Source organism: Brachyhypopomus gauderio, chromosome 18 (assembly GCF_052324685.1).
Source record: "Brachyhypopomus gauderio isolate BG-103 chromosome 18, BGAUD_0.2, whole genome shotgun sequence".
In the NCBI taxonomy this organism is placed as follows: domain Eukaryota; kingdom Metazoa; phylum Chordata; class Actinopteri; order Gymnotiformes; family Hypopomidae; genus Brachyhypopomus; species Brachyhypopomus gauderio.
Genome location: NC_135228.1, coordinates 4,515,212 through 4,532,304, shown reverse-complemented (window position 1 = coordinate 4,532,304; position 17,093 = coordinate 4,515,212). Strand labels below are relative to the sequence as shown.

At 47.3% G+C, this 17,093-nt stretch overlaps 1 protein-coding gene across 2 annotated transcripts in view; it reads left to right on the top strand.

Moving 5' to 3' along the window:
• The window catches only part of LOC143482194 (NACHT, LRR and PYD domains-containing protein 12-like), a 250,500-nt gene that overhangs the window by 28,630 nt on the left and 204,777 nt on the right, over nucleotides 1-17,093 (top strand). Inside the window, exon 1 of one of the 2 annotated variants that reach the window (XM_076980476.1) lies at nucleotides 16,557-16,633. The exons of the other annotated variant lie outside the window; for it this stretch is intronic. The gene's annotated coding sequence lies outside the window, so the exon portion shown is untranslated. Of the gene's footprint in view, nucleotides 1-16,556; nucleotides 16,634-17,093 lie in introns of those variants that run through there. 2 annotated transcript variants of the gene reach the window in all.

Here is a 17,093-nt window from a genome sequence, read left to right as displayed (position 1 = left end):
ACCGGAGCAATAGAAAATGTGCAGACAACACAAGAAGCTGTTACCACTGCAAGAATGGGGATAGCCTGTTCATTGCTTGCACGTAAAGGTGAGTTATTTAGCATTACCATACAACACATTACATTTTGTCCCTCATATATACTCTCGGAATCAATTTTGGTTAGGTGATTAGAAGAATATAAAGTGTTATTTACATTTAGCATAAACCTTTATCAGTGGTGGACGAAGTACAGCAATTATGTACTTGAGTAAAAGTACAGTTACCTTGCACTGAATATTACTCAAGTAAAAGTAAAAGTATTCACCTCAATTTTTTTACTTGAGTAGAAGTACAAAAGTATCTGCCTTCAAAAATACTTAAGTACTAAAAGTAAAAGTAAAAACCTTTTTTTTTTATCTTAGCGTCACATCAAAACCCCTAGGCCTAATCGATCAACAGGTGAACAGGAAACAGTGCCTTACATTTGCCTAGCAAACACAAAATACACAAAACTAGCCTATATTATCCTCAATCAATCAATCAAAGTTTATTTGCACACTACACTTCACAACATTCATCTCCAAACTTTATCCATATTAATAATTCACACTAGAAAGGTAGACAAGTGGACAAACCGTTTAATATGAAAACAAAATTCACCACCAAACAGAACAATAATTTCGAACCGGCCACTTCAGACCAGCTTGGGGGACTTTTTCTGAGGTTCTATTGTCCACCACATGGCGGGACAGGGAAGCTAGAAGCTACTGAACTCATAATATTAAACTTGGCCGATTAATTAATATAATAATAATAATCAGGGTTTCCAACTCTCACACAATGAGCGTGAGACACACGCATTGACTGTCTTTACCAGAGACCGTCTTCACTCGCTCACACGACATACATCCGATTTCTCACACTGAAAAAAAATCTAGTTTATTTATCTCCGATCTACATATATGATTCAATGAGTTACTAGTTCGCTCTGGCGATCGATCGCGATATAATACTTAATTTGTGTTCAACAATTTACACTCGCCGCCACCCCACCAACATTTTACACACATGCCGCCGCCCCGCCCCCCAACCCTGATAATAATAATTTTTATAATAATTTTAATAATTTTGCTTCGCTCATATTTGCTTGCCTTCGCCTCCCTCATAGGAATGAATTGGCCAAATTCGCGTGTATGTGTCCCCGGCTTTAACGTTTGATGTGGGAGTCTCCTGTGTTAAACTGGAGTTTAGCATCTCCACAGATTGCAATTTGGGTACTAGCACACTGCTTTGGATAAAAACATCTATTAAATGTAGTGTATTTCAATGTGATATAATTAACCAGGGTATATAAACCTACTCATCTAATGGAGAACTTACTTCGATGTGTTTTTTCAAGTTTGACGGCGAGTTCATAAATGATGACAGCGATGTGTTCTTCGGAATGCAGAGGAGGAACACGAATCATTTTTCTTTTCGAGGAATTCAAACAATTGAATTGGCTAAATAAGGCCAGGGGTGCTGGGGGAAGCCATCTGTTGCAGCCATGTCAGATCCTCAGCCATTTAGCGTACAAATCTTAATCTCTTACTGAGCGCTGATTGGTTATAGTCTGTGACACGGTACACTTTGACCTGTCGGTATTTTATTAAGCGTTGATTTAAAAATGAAAAAGGAACGAGATGTTTCTGTAAATGTAACGAAGTGAAAAGTAAAAATTTTCGCTTTGAAATGTAGTGAAGTAAAAGTATAAAGTCTAACCAAATAAAAGTACTTGAGTAAAGTACAGATACATGGAAATGTTACTTAAGTACAGTAACGAATTACATTTACTTAGTTACTGTCCACCACTGACCTTTATCCAAAGCGACTTACAATTACAATGGAACACTAAACTGAGTAAATGAGGGTTAAGGGCCTTGCTCAGGGGCCCAACAGTGACAACTTCGTGAGAGTGGGGCTTGAAACTGTCACCTTCTGCACCTTCTGCTCTCTAGCTGATCTAGGAATCAAACTGTTTCATGATGCATCTGTGATCTTCTGTAAATCTCTTTAGGATCTTTGTTTTTCTCTTCCAATTTTCAAGATCAGAGCTCACTTAAGACATACAAATGCCTCTCTTTAACTTGGGTTTTATTAAAACTCTTATTACTGACAAATTTGAACTGATCTGGTTATGTTTGTTATTACTGATGAACAGTGCGTCGTCAAAGATGATTATTATTAACAGTGCTTTGTCATCTAACATTGTTATTAAAGTAACTAATATCCTAATATGCCGACATGTAATGAAAATAAATACGCTTCTAGGTAACGCAGAGGACTTCTGCACAGTTTGCTCTATGCTGGAAGGGCATGCTGAGAAGAGCATATTTACTTATCTGCATATATGCTGTACGGTTAAAGAGTTACAGTACAATCAATAAGGATTACACATAATGTTTGTAAACATTATAGATGTGTATTTTGATTTTGCTGCTTCATGCAGTGTATGGTTTCCAATTTACATTTTTTATTTTTTGTTTTAGGTACAGTGTGACACGTGCAGTCCATTACAGTAATGACACCAACTACCACTGTAGAATGTGTACAGACACAAATGTATCCTCACCTTAAGATGCCTAAGAGAAATGTAATTTAATTAATTTAATTTTAATTAAATTTAACTTTTAAATTAATTGAATTTTTTTGTGTAAAATGTCCTTGAGTTGTGAAAGGCATTTACAGTTGTGATCAAATTTATTCAACCCCCAATGCTGCGAAGGGTTTTATGGAATTCAGTGCACATTTGTAATTGTGTTCATAATGAAATCTTACAAGGACTTGTTAAAGAAGTAAATGCAACTAAGATAGCATCAATTTTTTTTGTCATAAAGTATTAAATGGCCTTTTTGTGATTTCTTCATTGACACAATTATTCAACCCCTTTACGACTACCACTCCTAAGAACAGAGGTTCATTCCAGTGTTTTCCATCAGGTATTGAAAACATCTGTGGATGTCAACGAGCAGCAATCAAGCATGATAAGCACCAATTAGGCAGATTTAAAAGGACTGTGATACTCAGCTCCTTCTAGACATCTACTGGTGTGTTTCCAAGCATGGTGAAGGCAAGAGAATGGTCCCAGAAGACAAGAGAAGAGGTTATTGCTCTTCACAAGAATGGCAATGGATATAAAAAGATTGCGAAGTTGTTAAATATTCCAAGAGACACTATCGGAAGTATCATTCGCAAGTTCAAGTTAAAGGGCACAGTGGAAACGTTACCTGGTCGTGGCAGAAAGAAGATCCTGACCGCGACTGCTGTGCGCTACCTGAAGCGTAATGTGGAGAAAAATCCCCGCGTGACTGCTAAGGAACTGAAAAAAGACCTGTCAGATGTGGGCACTGAAGTTTCAGCTCAGACAATAAGGCGCGCACTGCATAACGAAGACCTCCATGCCAGAACGCCCAGACGCACCCCCTTGCTGACTACAAAGAACAAGAAAAGTCGACTGCAGTATGCCAAAAGTCATGTGGACAAGCCACAAAGGTTTTGGAACAGTGTACTGTGGTCAGATGAAACTAAATTAGAACTGTTTGGGACAATGGACCAGCGCTATGTTTGGAGAAGGAAGAACCAGGCTTATGAACAAAAGAACACCTTGCCTACTGTGAAGCATGGCGGGGGGTCAATTATGCTTTGGGGCTGTTTTGCTTCTAATGGTACAGGAAAGCTTCAACGTGTGCAGGGTACCATGAATTCCCTTCAGTACCAGGAGATCTTGGAGGAAAATGTGATGGAGTCAGTCACAAACCTGCGGCTTGGGAGACGTTGGACCTTCCAACAGGACAATGATCCGAAGCACACATCCAAGTCCACTAGAGCATGGTTGAACATGAAAGGCTGGAACATTCTAGAGTGGCCATCGCAATCACCAGACTTAAATCCAATTGAGAACCTCTGGTGGGACCTAAAGAAGGCAGTTGCAGTGCGCAAGCCTAAGAATGTGACTGAACTGGAGGCTTTTGCCCATGAAGAATGGGCTAAGATACCCATAGGTCGCTGCAAGACACTTGTGTCAAGCTATGCTTCACGCTTGAAAGCTGTCATAACTGGAAAAGGATGTTGTACTAAGTACTAAAAAATAATGTCACTAGGGGGTTGAATAAAACTGATAATGATGTGAGCACAGTAAAGACATTTGTGGTTATTCCATCATAAATATTATGTTATGTTTGTCTAATTTATAAGTGCCTCTTTGATATAATTGTAAATAAGATGACTGAAATGATCAAAATCAATGTCAAACTGGCCAAAACACTTTATTTCAGTGGGGGTTGAATAAATTTGATCACAACTGTATAAATAAAATGCATCTGTGACGTTTGGTGGAACGGCGAAGGACGAGACAAGGGATCCTTGGCTGCGACAGACGTCACTTTTATTTTAGTCACAGATAGCGGAATTAGCGCACGTAGAACAAGAAACAGAACGGCAACGTGTAGACTTTAGACAACGACGAGCACAGGACACTGTGCGAGCGCACAGTAAATAGGCAAACCACATAAGCCCCGCATGATTACGAGACGAGCCACAGGTGAGACGGATTATCACAAGACACAACCACACCCACGGAGATCCACAGACGCAGACGACGTAGACACACGCCCAAATGGGAGGGGCCGGGGTCCTCAAAGTGACAGACGCCCCCACCAAGGGTACTACTACCCGTGCCGGGGTGCCAACAGGACCGAGTGCCCTGAACCCACATCGATGAGCGGATCCGAAGCGCTCAGTCCTGCGTCTGGGAGGTGACCACCCTCGGCGAAGCGCCTGCCACGAACCGCCTAGAACACCCTCCCTGGGAAGACCGGGGAAAAGACGTTAGACACATTTAACGGGACAGACACAAACACACAGACTGGTACATTAAAACACAGAGGCACAAAAGGGAAAAAGGGACTAGGCACACATACGGGAATACTCACAAACATCGGGACAGACACACACGAGACAGGCGCCAGGCTGTGCGCCAGGAGATGGGCAATCAGAGGAGAGAGACCGGGAGCTGCCGGTCCTCCTCCTGCCCTCGCTGCGAACCCTCCACCGGATGCAGCGCGGCTGCCGGACGCGTCGGATGCAGCGCGGCTGCCGGACGTGTCGGGTGCAGCGCGGCTGAAGGACACCCCGAGCGGGCTGTATGGGAGTTCCCTGTCGTTCTCCATCTCCTCCTCCTCTTCTCCCCAGCTCCATTCCATGGACTGCTCCGGGCTGCCCCCTCTCTGGACTCCACCTCCCCTTAACAGTCCCGCTGGAGACTCCCGAGGGGGGCGGACTCCCGTCTTCCTCCTCCGTGTAGGACCCCTCCTCCTCACCGGAGTCTATGGTGGGAGAGGAACAAACGGATGGAGGGTAGTCCTTGTCATCCTCCTCCTCCCCACCCTAGTCCACGGTGGGCGCGTTACACACGGAAGGTGGATAGCTGTCCTCCTGCTCTTCCTCCTCCTCCCCACCGTAGTCTACGGTGGGTGAGGGGCACCCGGGAGGAGGGAGGTCCTCCTCCTCCTCAGAGTTCTCCTCCCCATCCGTGCCCGCCCTCAGAGGCAAGAGAGCGCAGGATGGAGGAGGGTGTCGCTCTCGCCATATCCGCACCGCCCCCTCGCGGAGCACCTCCGCCATCTCTGGGTCGGGCATTTCCCATGCCGAAGCCAGCTGGAACGCACAGACTGGGTCCTGTTTCAGCTGCTCCAGCATCGGCATTGCTTCGCAGCGCAAGGGGGAGGAGGACCCACGGTCGTGCCGCTTGCTGGGGCGCTTGCTCTTCTTCGGCCGGGTGGTGTAGCCGGGCATGGTGTCACACAAACGGTTCGTCGTTCTGTGACGTTTGGTGGAGCGGCGAAGGATGAGACACAGGATCCTTGGCTGCGACAGACGTCACTTTTATTTTAGTCACAGATTAGCGCACGTAGAACAAGAAACAGAACGGCAACGTGTAGACTTTAGACAACGACGAGCACAGGACACTGCGCAAGTGCACATTAAATAGACAAACCACATAAGCCCCGCGTGATTACGAGATGACCCACAGGTGAGACGGATTATCACAAGACACAACCACACCCACGGAGATCCGCAGACGACGTAGACACACGCCCAAAAGGGAGGGGCCAGGGTCCTATTTATAGTGACAGCATCACTATAAATATGCTGGAAGTTTTTTCTTATTAACCCTGTTTGTTTCAGAGAAAATTGTTCTTAATTACTTATTTGGAGAAATAAAGGTTATTATTAATACAATGGTCTGTTTAAATAAGTCAGCTAATGCTATGGCAGGTAAGACATTGTTGTATCATAAACAACAACCTGGTATATATGAACAAAAGTGTGACGCCGGAGGCGTCGTAACAGAGGCAGCCGGAGACGCAGGTGGAATGAACGTGGGTTTATTCTCCATAATAGAATATTGACAGAAAGCAAGGCAATACGCAGAGACTCTGAATATGTAAACAGGCAGGAGGACTCTGAGACAGCGTTTGACGGTCCAGTAAGGCTCGTAGCGTGAATGTGCAGCACTGGACCGGACAACCTGCGGGCTTAAAAAGAGCAACGTAACAAGAAACAGGTGCATCAGTATTCTGGTGATTGTGATGGTAGGAGTGGCTGCGTGCTCGGGGGTGTGTGCTGGGATCGGCTGCTGACCGGGATGCGCGCCCTCTGGTGGCGACCCGGCCCTCTCACCGTGACAGAGCCCTCCCCCAAGGACCCCTCCCGTCGACTCCCACGCGGTCTTCCCCGTTGCCGCGGAGCAGGCCGGTCTGGATGTGCCCTGTGGAAATCGGCGATAAGGGAGGGGCCTACCACTTGAGAGGCCGGTATCCAGGAGCGCTCCTCCGGTCCGTATCCGACCCAGTCCACCAGGTACTGTAAGCCACCTCTTCTGCGCCTCGAGTCCAGTAACCTCTCCACGAGGTACGCGGGTCCGTCCGATAACTGCAGCGGCGAGGGCGGCCGTGACGTAGAGGCCTCCTCCAATGCACCTGCTCTGTATGGCTTGAGAGCGGACACATGAAACGCACGCGACACACGTCTGTCTTCGGGCAGACTGATGCGGTATGTAACTGGGTTAAGCCGCCTCAAAATGACATACGGGCCGGCATATCTCTCCCCCAGTTTACCTCTCCTGCCCAGGCGTCCATCTTCGGTGGAGACCCACACCTTATCCCCTACCTGATAAGATGGGGCCTCTCCCCTCCGACGGTCGGCTTTCTTCTTGAAACGCCGGATCGCCTCCTTCAGCCGCTGATGGGTGTCCTCCCACACCCGCTCGCTCCTCTTACACCACTCCTCGACGATGGGTTGGTCTGAGGACGCGGCGTTCCAAGGATAGAGCGGCGGCTGGCGACCGAGCACGCACTCGAACGGTGTCATCCCCGTGCTGGAATGTGTGAGGGAGTTCTGTGCATACTCGGCCCAGGGCAGAAGGGCGCACCATGTGTCCGCGTGCTCACTGCAGTAAGCGCGCAGGAACTTTCCCACCTCCTGGTTCGCGCGTTCCACCTGTCCGTTAGCCTGCGGATGGTAACCAGAGGTTAGGCTCACCGTGATGTTCAGTTTGGACAGGAATTCCCGCCACACACGCGAGGTGAACTGCGGTCCCCTGTCCGACACGATATCCTCAGGCAGACCGAACTGCCGGAATACGTGTCGAAACAGAAGATCCGCAGTCTCCCACGCGGTGGGCAGGCCCCGCAAGGGGAGGAAGCGAACCATCTTCGAGAACCGGTCTATCACCACCATGATGACCGTGTTCTCCTCGGACGGGGGGAGGTCCGTGACGAAGTCCAAAGCGATGTGCGTCCACGGCTGCTTGGGTGCAGGGAGAGGGAGGAGCTTACCCGCAGGAGGAGTGTGTGGCACCTTGCACCGCGCACACACCGCGCAGGACGCCACCTGCTGCAGTACGTCCCGGTGCAGCCCCGGCCACCAGTAGCGAGCCCCCAACAACTGAGCCGTCTTAGACACCCCTGGGTGCCCCGTCCCCACTGACGTATGAGCCCAGCTGATGAGGGCACTACGGTGCGCGGGGGGAACGTACTTACGGTGCGGCGGGCAACCTGGATGCGGGTTCGCTGCCTCGATCTCCCGATCGATCTGCCACTCCAAAGCTCCCACGACACACTCCGGTGTAAGCACCGGCTCCTCGCTCGTAGACTCCGTACTGCCAGGAAAGGATCTAGACAGCGCATCCGCACGCTGGTTCTTCTCTCCTGGCCGGTATGTCACCTGGAACTTGAAACGAGAGAAATACAGAGACCACCTGGCTTGACGGGCGTTCATCCGTTTCGTGGTCCTGATGTATTCCAGGTTTTTGTGATCAGTAAGCACGGTGAATGGATGCTTAGCTCCCTCTAGCCAATGTCTCCACTCACCGAACGCCTTACGCATAGCCAACAACTCACGGTCTCCCACCCCGTAGTTGCGCTCGGCGGCGGTGAGCTTCTTAGAGTAGAAAGCTATAGGACGGAGGGAGCTATGCTTTTTCGGCCGTTGTGACAACACCGCGCCTACTCCCACGTTCGACGCGTCCACCTCCACTATAAAGGGACGATTAGGATCCGGTTGGTGCAGAACCGGCGCGTTGACAAACGCTTGCTTCAGCTGGTTGAACGCTCTCGTAGATCTCTCTGTCCAGCGAAGCTTAACTCCTCCCCCTCTCAGCATGTCAGTAAGGGGCTCTGCGATCTGGCTATATGCGCGAATGAACCGCCTATAGAAATTCGCGAAGCCCAGAAATCTCTGAAGCTCGCGCCGTGTGTGAGGCTGTGTCCATTTCACGACCGCCTCCACCTTCCTGTGCTGCATGTGCACGGAGCCTGGCCTGATGGTGTAACCTAGGAAGTTCACCTCACTGAGATGGAACTCGCACTTCTCGAGCTTGCAATACAAACGATTGCGCAAGAGCGTGCCCAGAACTGCCCGTACATCACGCACATGTTGGTCGTGGGAGGGAGAATAGATCAGGATGTCATCGATATAAGCGACAACGCATCTATTCAGATACTCCCTTAAGACCTCATTAATGAACGCCTGGAAGAACGACGGAGCAGACGCCAAGCCATAAGGCAAGACGCGATACTCGTAGTGCCCCGTAGAGGTACTAAACGCTGTCTTCCATTCATCACCCTCGCGTACGCGAATAAGGTTGTAGGCGCTGCGCAGATCTAGTTTAGTGAAGACTTTAGCCCTCCTTAACTGCTCCAGTGCCGACGGCACTAAAGGCAGCGGGTAGGCAAAGTTCACTAAGAGGGAATTGAGCCCTCAGTAATCTAGGCATGGCCTCAGACCGCCGTCTTTCTTCTTTACGAAGAAGACGCTGGCTGAGGCGGGAGAGGTGGAGGGAGTAATATAGCCCTGAGCGAGAGCCTCCTTAACATACTGAGCCATGACCCGCTCCTCTTCCTGAGAAAGTGGATAGACTCGACCGCGCGGTGGCGTAGTACCTGCCTTGAGGGTGATGTGACAGTCCCAGGGCCGGTGGGGTGGTAACTGGGTGGCCTTGGCAGCGCTAAACACCTCCGCTAGATCCTGGTATGGAGTGGGAATGACCGGAGTGGTGCTGATGTTAGGGCTCTCTACGCTGGTGGATTGCGCGAACACACGGGAGGGAGACCGAGTGCCTTGGAGAGGCGCTACCCACTTCAGCAGCCTACCCGTGGGCCAGTCGATAACGGGGTTGTGAAGCTTAAACCAAGGGAGACCTAACGTGAGGGGATAACGTGTGGAAGGGAGGACATAAAAACTAATATGTTCACTTCTACCCTGAACGGCTAACGTGACTGGTGCAGTGCGGTGATAAATAAAACCCCCGCCCACAGGCCGCCCGTCCAGTGCTTGCACGCGGCGTGGCTCCTCCAGTCTTCTCAAGGGCACCCCCAGTTCCTCCGCGACGCTCCTCCTCATGAGGTTCCCCGAGGCTCCCGAGTCCACTAGGGCGAAGGTATTAAGAGAGACCACCCCGTAAGAGACCGAAGCATCCCAAGTCAACAAACCTCCCATTACGGACGTACTCACCCTGGGCCGCCCCCTCCTCGGTTCAGCGCTCTTCATGGGGGGGGCGGTAGCACCCATCTCCATGGGTTCTGCTGTGGGAGTCTCCTGGGGTGGTGTGGACACGGAAGCCTGCGGGGTACCGACGCGCGCCACTCCTCTTCTCTCCTGCAACAGCCTATCGTAGGTGATAGCCTGATGCACCACCTGATTAAACCCGAGCTCCTCGGGCCGACAGCTCAACTCTGCTCTCAGGTCAGGCTTCAACCCCGCCAAGAACACGTCGATGAGGGCGACCTCGTTCCACCCCGTCCTGGCGGCCAGGGTACGGAACTCCAAAGCATGCTCTGCAGCGCTTCGGTTTCCCTGCCGCAACTGCAGCAGGCTCTGGCCGCAGGACCTCCCTCGGCGAGGGTGGTTAAAGACCGCCTTTAACTCGCTGACGAAGTCCTCGTAATTCCGCGAGCAGAGAGCCTCACTCGAGAGCTGCGCAGCTCCCCAGTCCAGAGCCCGGCCCTTCAGGCGGGATACGAGGGTCGCGACTTTCTGAGCGTCCCCGAGAGACGGCAAGCTCGCAAAGTACAGTTTGCACTGCAATAGGAACCCCTCGCATCCCTCGGGGTCTCCCTCGTAGTACTCGGGCTGCGATATCGGGGATCGAGCTGACATGGTCGATGCAGGCACCTGTACAGACAACGTCTGCATGCATGTCGTCAGACCTGTCATCAGCGCGCGGAGCTCCTGGAGCTCTTGTTGTTGTCTTCCCAGCAGGAGACCCTGGTGAGCTAGGACCTCCAGTGGAGAAGCCCCCATGTCTCCGGCAGCTTCAGGCTGCACATTCTGTGACGCCGGAGGCGTCGTAACAGAGGCAGCCGGAGACGCAGGTGGAATGAACGTGGGTTTATTCTCCATAATAGAATATTGACAGAAAGCAAGGCAATACGCAGAGACTCTGAATATGTAAACAGGCAGGAGGACTCTGAGACAGCGTTTGACGGTCCAGTAAGGCTCGTAGCGTGAATGTGCAGCACTGGACCGGACAACCTGCGGGCTTAAAAAGAGCAACGTAACAAGAAACAGGTGCATCAGTATTCTGGTGATTGTGATGGTAGGAGTGGCTGCGTGCTCGGGGGTGTGTGCTGGGATCGGCTGCTGACCGGGATGCGCGCCCTCTGGTGGCGACCCGGCCCTCTCACCGTGACAAAAAGTAAGTGTGTCTGATCTTGAAATGTGCATACGCAGCAGCCACTCAAGGAAAATGGTGCTTTATACCTGACCACAGAGGAACGACATTTAATTTTAGTATGGGCTTGTATTTGAAATTACAAATTAAACTGATTCTGAAAACAGCCAAACTTTATTAGCAAAATCAATAACAAACCATACGCAACACTGCATTCAGAAAAATCAGACTGAAAATATTGCTGGCAGATTGCTTGTAGTTTTTTCTGCTGTTAAATGAGTCTAACGATAGTAGATGCAGGTGATGCTGTTTTATAATGACATTTAGGCTGTCAATTTCCTACCTACAGTGTTGATTAACTTAATGCTCTTATATAATGACATTTAGACTGTCGAAATTTCCTACCTATAGTGTTAACGTAATGCTGGTTTATAATGACACACAGGCTAAAAACATGTTCATACAAAGATGTAAACAATCCAATTTGCTTGTATTATTATTAATAATACATGAATACGCAAAATTAAACTTTTATTTTAAAGCTTATCCTACTTTTTAAACACTGATTTCCATAAGGTAAGCAAACTCTACAGAGATACGTCTACAAATACGTGCTGCCATCTGATACAGTAGAAAAAATTCGACAGAACACCGGCTCGAACTGGCACAATAAGCCGTGATGCAAGTACTGAGTGCGAGAGTAAAGCACACACACGCACAGTGGTAAAAAAACACCAACACAAAATGACGCGGAAAACTCAACGCATAGACTGAAACTCAACCGTGAACACTCAGGAGAAAATAGATGTCACGTAGGGCTACGCCCCCTCTCCCCGCTGTCACTCCAATGTCTGTTCCTCGTGTTTTCTGTTATTCCGTGCCCCTAACCCCGCCTTGCTTGTTTGTTGCCCTGGTCTCAGTCTGTTCACCACGCCCGTGTCTTGATCCCTGTCAGCTGTGTCTTGTTATGTTCCTTGTATATCAGTCCTTGTTTCGCCCATGTCTGTATTGATGGTTTTGTTCATGCCTGTTCTCTGTTTTGAACGTGCCCGTGAGTTTGTTGTGTTTTCCATTATCCGTATTCATCTCTGTTCTGTTTCCCTGTCGTGTTTGGTTCCCTGTCTGGATATGCCTGTGTACCTTTGTTATTCCGACTGCCCTCCCGTAATGACCCCGGATTGTTTCTCGAACTCCGATGATGGAATGCCCTTTAATAAATCTCGCTCTTCTCAGCATTTGTGTCTGCCTCCTCGCTCCATAGCGCGAGCAACGTTACAATAGAACACAAAACGATGCGGAAAACTCAATGCATACAAAGCAAAACTCACCCGTAGAGAGAGGGGAGAAAAATAACAAAGGCAACTCAAAAGACCCGGAAAAAACTTGTCGCGTAAAAACGAAAGCAAGAACGCCAGGGGAAGTATCTGGCTGCAGGCAAAAATGCTGCAACAAAACAAAACCTTCCCAAAATAAATGAATAACAGATAGGAAGTGAAACAGATAGAGGAAAACTTGATAGGCCAGGTAGCGGCGGAGGAGATAGAAACTCGAATAAGTGATAGGATTTACAAGAGAAATGTAAAGAGAGAGAAAGGTGAGGAGACACCTTACCACACAGCGCAATGGCAGAGAAAGCAGAGAAGGGCTAAAAACGTACCGGCATGACCAAAACAAATCAGCAATGATCCGTCTCCACAAGCTTCCTTAAGAAGCCATGGCAACAGGTGAAACGGATCATTGCTTATTGCGTCGATTCGGTCTAGGACTGACTCGGGTGCCTCTTGTGGAGGTAGAAGGCATGGCATCCGAGCCAGCCCTGACAGGGGGGAGGAGGCCCTGACTCTGACATTACACTGGCTTCCGATTAAATATCGAATTGAATTAAAAATTCTTCTGTTAAACTATAAGGTGTTAAATGGTTTTGCCCCACAATATCTCAGTGAACTCATTGCTTACTACAACCCATCTCACCTTTTGCGCTTCCAAAATGCTGGATTTCTCCTAATTCCAAAAATTTGTAAGACTACAGCCGGAGGCAGAGCTTTCTCCATTAAAGCCCCTCAATTATGGAATAGCATTCCAGCTCCAATCCGAGATTCTGAGACAGTTCCAATCTTTAAATCTATACTTAAGACTCACCTATTTAATCAAGCCTTCAGTTAATATTCAAGCACCTACAAGCACCCGGGAGATGGTCTGGCTTGCCGGTGGATTTACTGCCGTAAGAGGACGTGCGGATGCTAGCTCCTACCTGAGGCTCACCATCTGCACCGAAGTGACTGTGACTACTTGGCCAGGGAACAATGACCTTAACTTTATCTGTTGAACCATCCTGTGCTCCACGGACTTGTGCTAACGGGCCGCCCAATGGAGGATGGGTTCCCTCCTCCTGAGGTTTCTTCCTAATCCCCACCATCATAGGGAGTTTTTCCTTGCAATTTCCTTGCCACTATTGTAAAGCTGCTTTGTGACAACCAGTGTTGCGAATAACATTGTTAAAAAATAACGCCGTTAGGTAACTGCGTCATTTTGCCAGTAACGGGATAATATAATTATTTACTTTTCCTGTCGTTACAATGCCGTTGACGTTACTGGTCATTAAAAGCGGTGCGTTACTATATATTGATATACTAACAGTAATGCGAGCGGACCCAGGCTAGTGAGGAGTAACAGATCTTGATAGGTCACAGTTCTCGGTGTACCACCTGTTTAACTTAACAAGTCAGTAAGCGATTGACTAAGGCAGCGTTATGGTAGCCAATCAGAGCCAGTGTTGTTACACGTGTGCCGAAGCATACCAGTGACACACGACACAAACGGAGAAGAGGCAGAAATGGCGAGTCAGGAGCAAGCCGAAGAAAAATTAGCATTTTCAAGGTGGCGATATAAACATTATTTAAGAAAATACTTAAAGTTCCTGAATGTCTACCAGACTGGGTATTTGATTTATTTAATTAAGAATAGAGGTTTTATTGTTAAGTTTACTTCTGTTGTGAACAAACCAGTTGTCTCAGGTTGAGAGAATTTAATTTGATAGATGTAAATGCACTTTATATAGTTTTAACTGTTTACTTTTTTTTTTTTTTTTTTTTACAAAGATTTGGGATTTTTCTAACGACGGTGGGTAGGGACGCACACACCGCGTTAGAGAGAGCCAGGAAGAGGTGGAACCAAGTGCCACAAACAATAACAGAACTAAAAGGAGCGCCTTAATAAACGCGGACTGCTCAACGCGTAAAAAGAAATAAAGCAAAACAAGGATGCCAGGGGAAGTAGCTGGCTAATAGCAAAAAGGCTACTCAAACAAAAAACCCTTCCCAAACAAACAGCAACGGGATAGGAAGATAAACAGGTTGAGGAAAACTTGAGGGAGGTCAGTAAGCGATGCAGGAGAGGACTCGAAAAAAGACAGAGAAAACAGACAGGAGAGATAGGTGACGGGACACCTATAGAGGCCAACGCTGCAACAAAGAAAGACGAGAGGCTGAGATCGCAACAGCATAACCACAACGAATCAGCAATCAGCAACAGGTGAGACAGATCATTGCTGATTGCGTTGCTGGAGTCTAGGACTGGTTCAGGTGCCCCTAGTGGACGTGGATGGCACGGCATCCGAGCCAGCCCTGACAATTTTAAAGGATTTTATCCTGCACTGGTCTGTTGATGTGCAATAAATATCAAAAGTTAAACACCTTTCTGATCTACTTATTTCAACTGACTGTGAAAACTGCTTTTTCAAAAAATCCTTATTCATTGGCATATAACTTTTTTTTACTGTAATGCAAATAGTTACTTTCCCTAGTAACGAGTTACTTTTAATTCTAGTAATTCAGTTACTAACTCAAGTTACTTTTTTGAACAAGTAGTGAGTAACTATAACTAATTACTTTTTTAAAGTAACATTCCCAACACTGGTGACAACGTGTTGTGAAAAGCGCTATATAAATAAATTTGACTTTGACTTTGCTGTCAATAAAACAAAAATAAAACGTAAACCTGTCAAAAATGACACAGCAAAAAATAGAAAATGTGGCTATGTTTTTAAAATATAGAGTATATTGCGTGAAGAAGAGTGGTTCTGCATGAAGGAGCACTGAAGGACAGAAGCAGCAGGGGGCAAAAGTGGTTATGGCACATCATGTCCATAACATCAGACTAGAACAATAACGTCTATATGCTAATAAAAGTTCGTAACTCAGGAATGCACACGAATACAGAGAAACACTAGCGTCAAATGTTCTTTAGGCTTGTAGTGGCTCTTCACTGAGGAATACACAGCACTGAATGACAGGGCCTGCAGGTATTTATAGAGAGAGAGAAATGAGAGAGAAAACAGGTGTGTGTAGATGAGAGGGTGTGTCGGTAGGAGGACTGTGAGGGAGGGAGTGTCCTTGTATGGGACAGTACAGACAAACATTAATAGTCCCGATGGTTCTGATAGGACAAGACACTCCAGCACAGACAACCATTAATAGTTCTGATGTTCCTGGGAGAAGGAAACACTCCAGTGCAGACAAATATTAATAGTCCTGATAGAACGAGACACTCCAGTACAGTACACTCCAGAGTTTCTCACATACCACATTAAATGATTTCATCATTATGGTCACTTTATATTATGAAAATATGTTTTCTTTGTTATTATAGTGTAATAATCATGTAGTAAGTGCGTATGTGGTGAAAGCCTCTGATCCCAACATAAGTAGCTCTAGTGTGAACAGCAGGAATCCAGTCCAGTGTTGAGTCCTGATTCAGAGAACTGCTCACTGACTCTAACTGGGTTTGATTAGAAGCTTTGAACAGTGTCTGTGTCTCATCAGTACACAGTTAAACAGCACTGACACAAAACATCCTATTTTCTGGCTGATCTATGATCAGGTCATGAGTATACAGTTAAACAGCACTGACACAGGCCTCAACCAGCAGTCTGAACATCCCCCTCTGTTTGGACTGATATCTGATCAGTTCATCAATGAACAGATTGTAAAACACTCTTATTTGCACAGGTCTGTTCCTCTACTGTAATTTTGAGCAGTAGAGGTCTCTAATCTGGGGGCTGTATGTTATATCCAAATACACGTTTTACTCCTAATGAGGAAAAGCTGCAACTGTTCTCAGATCAGAGAGGGGTAATTTATTTCCAGTAGTTCTACATGTTGTATATGATATAACCTGTATGTACTTGTAGCAGTCTGGCTGCATTCCTCACCTGTGGGCCACTTACCTGTGTGTCACTCTGGTCCTGTTATTCAGCACTGGGAGAGAGCCATTATGATACTGATCTGTTAAAATATGAAGATAAACTTGAATCTGGAGTCTCCACCTCCAACGCAGTCATATGACAAACTGAAATGGACAAACAGAGTGAGATTCAGAGTGAGAGAGACTGAGCAGGATCATCATTTAATGAGAGACACATTAATCTATTTCAGAGGAACACGGTGAGTATGTGAATCTGTGATACAGGCAGTAATAATAGAACTCCTAGTGTTAGTGGAGATAGACAGTAGAAATAGAAGTCCTAGGGTTAGTGGAGACAGACAGTAGTAATAGAACTCCTAGTGTTAGAGGAGACAGACAGTAATAATAGAACTCCTAGTGTTAGTGGAGACAGACAGTAGTAATAGAACTCCTAGTGTTAGTGAAGGGGGAAGATTTCGACTGCCCACGAGCCAGAACGCGATGGAATCAGCGGTGATGACCTGCACCTGTCTTCCTTACTTATTAAAGAAGTCAGAGGCAGCGTCTTACCGCTGAGTTGTTTGTAGTCGTTACTACTGACATTCAGCCTGTTTCTCTCTAAAAGAGAGAATATATGCTTTACCCTTTCTGTTCAACTGTTCTCATTTCTGTGCCACTCTCTCTGGCTTTCCTCAAGTTTTCCCCTTCTGTCTCCTTCTC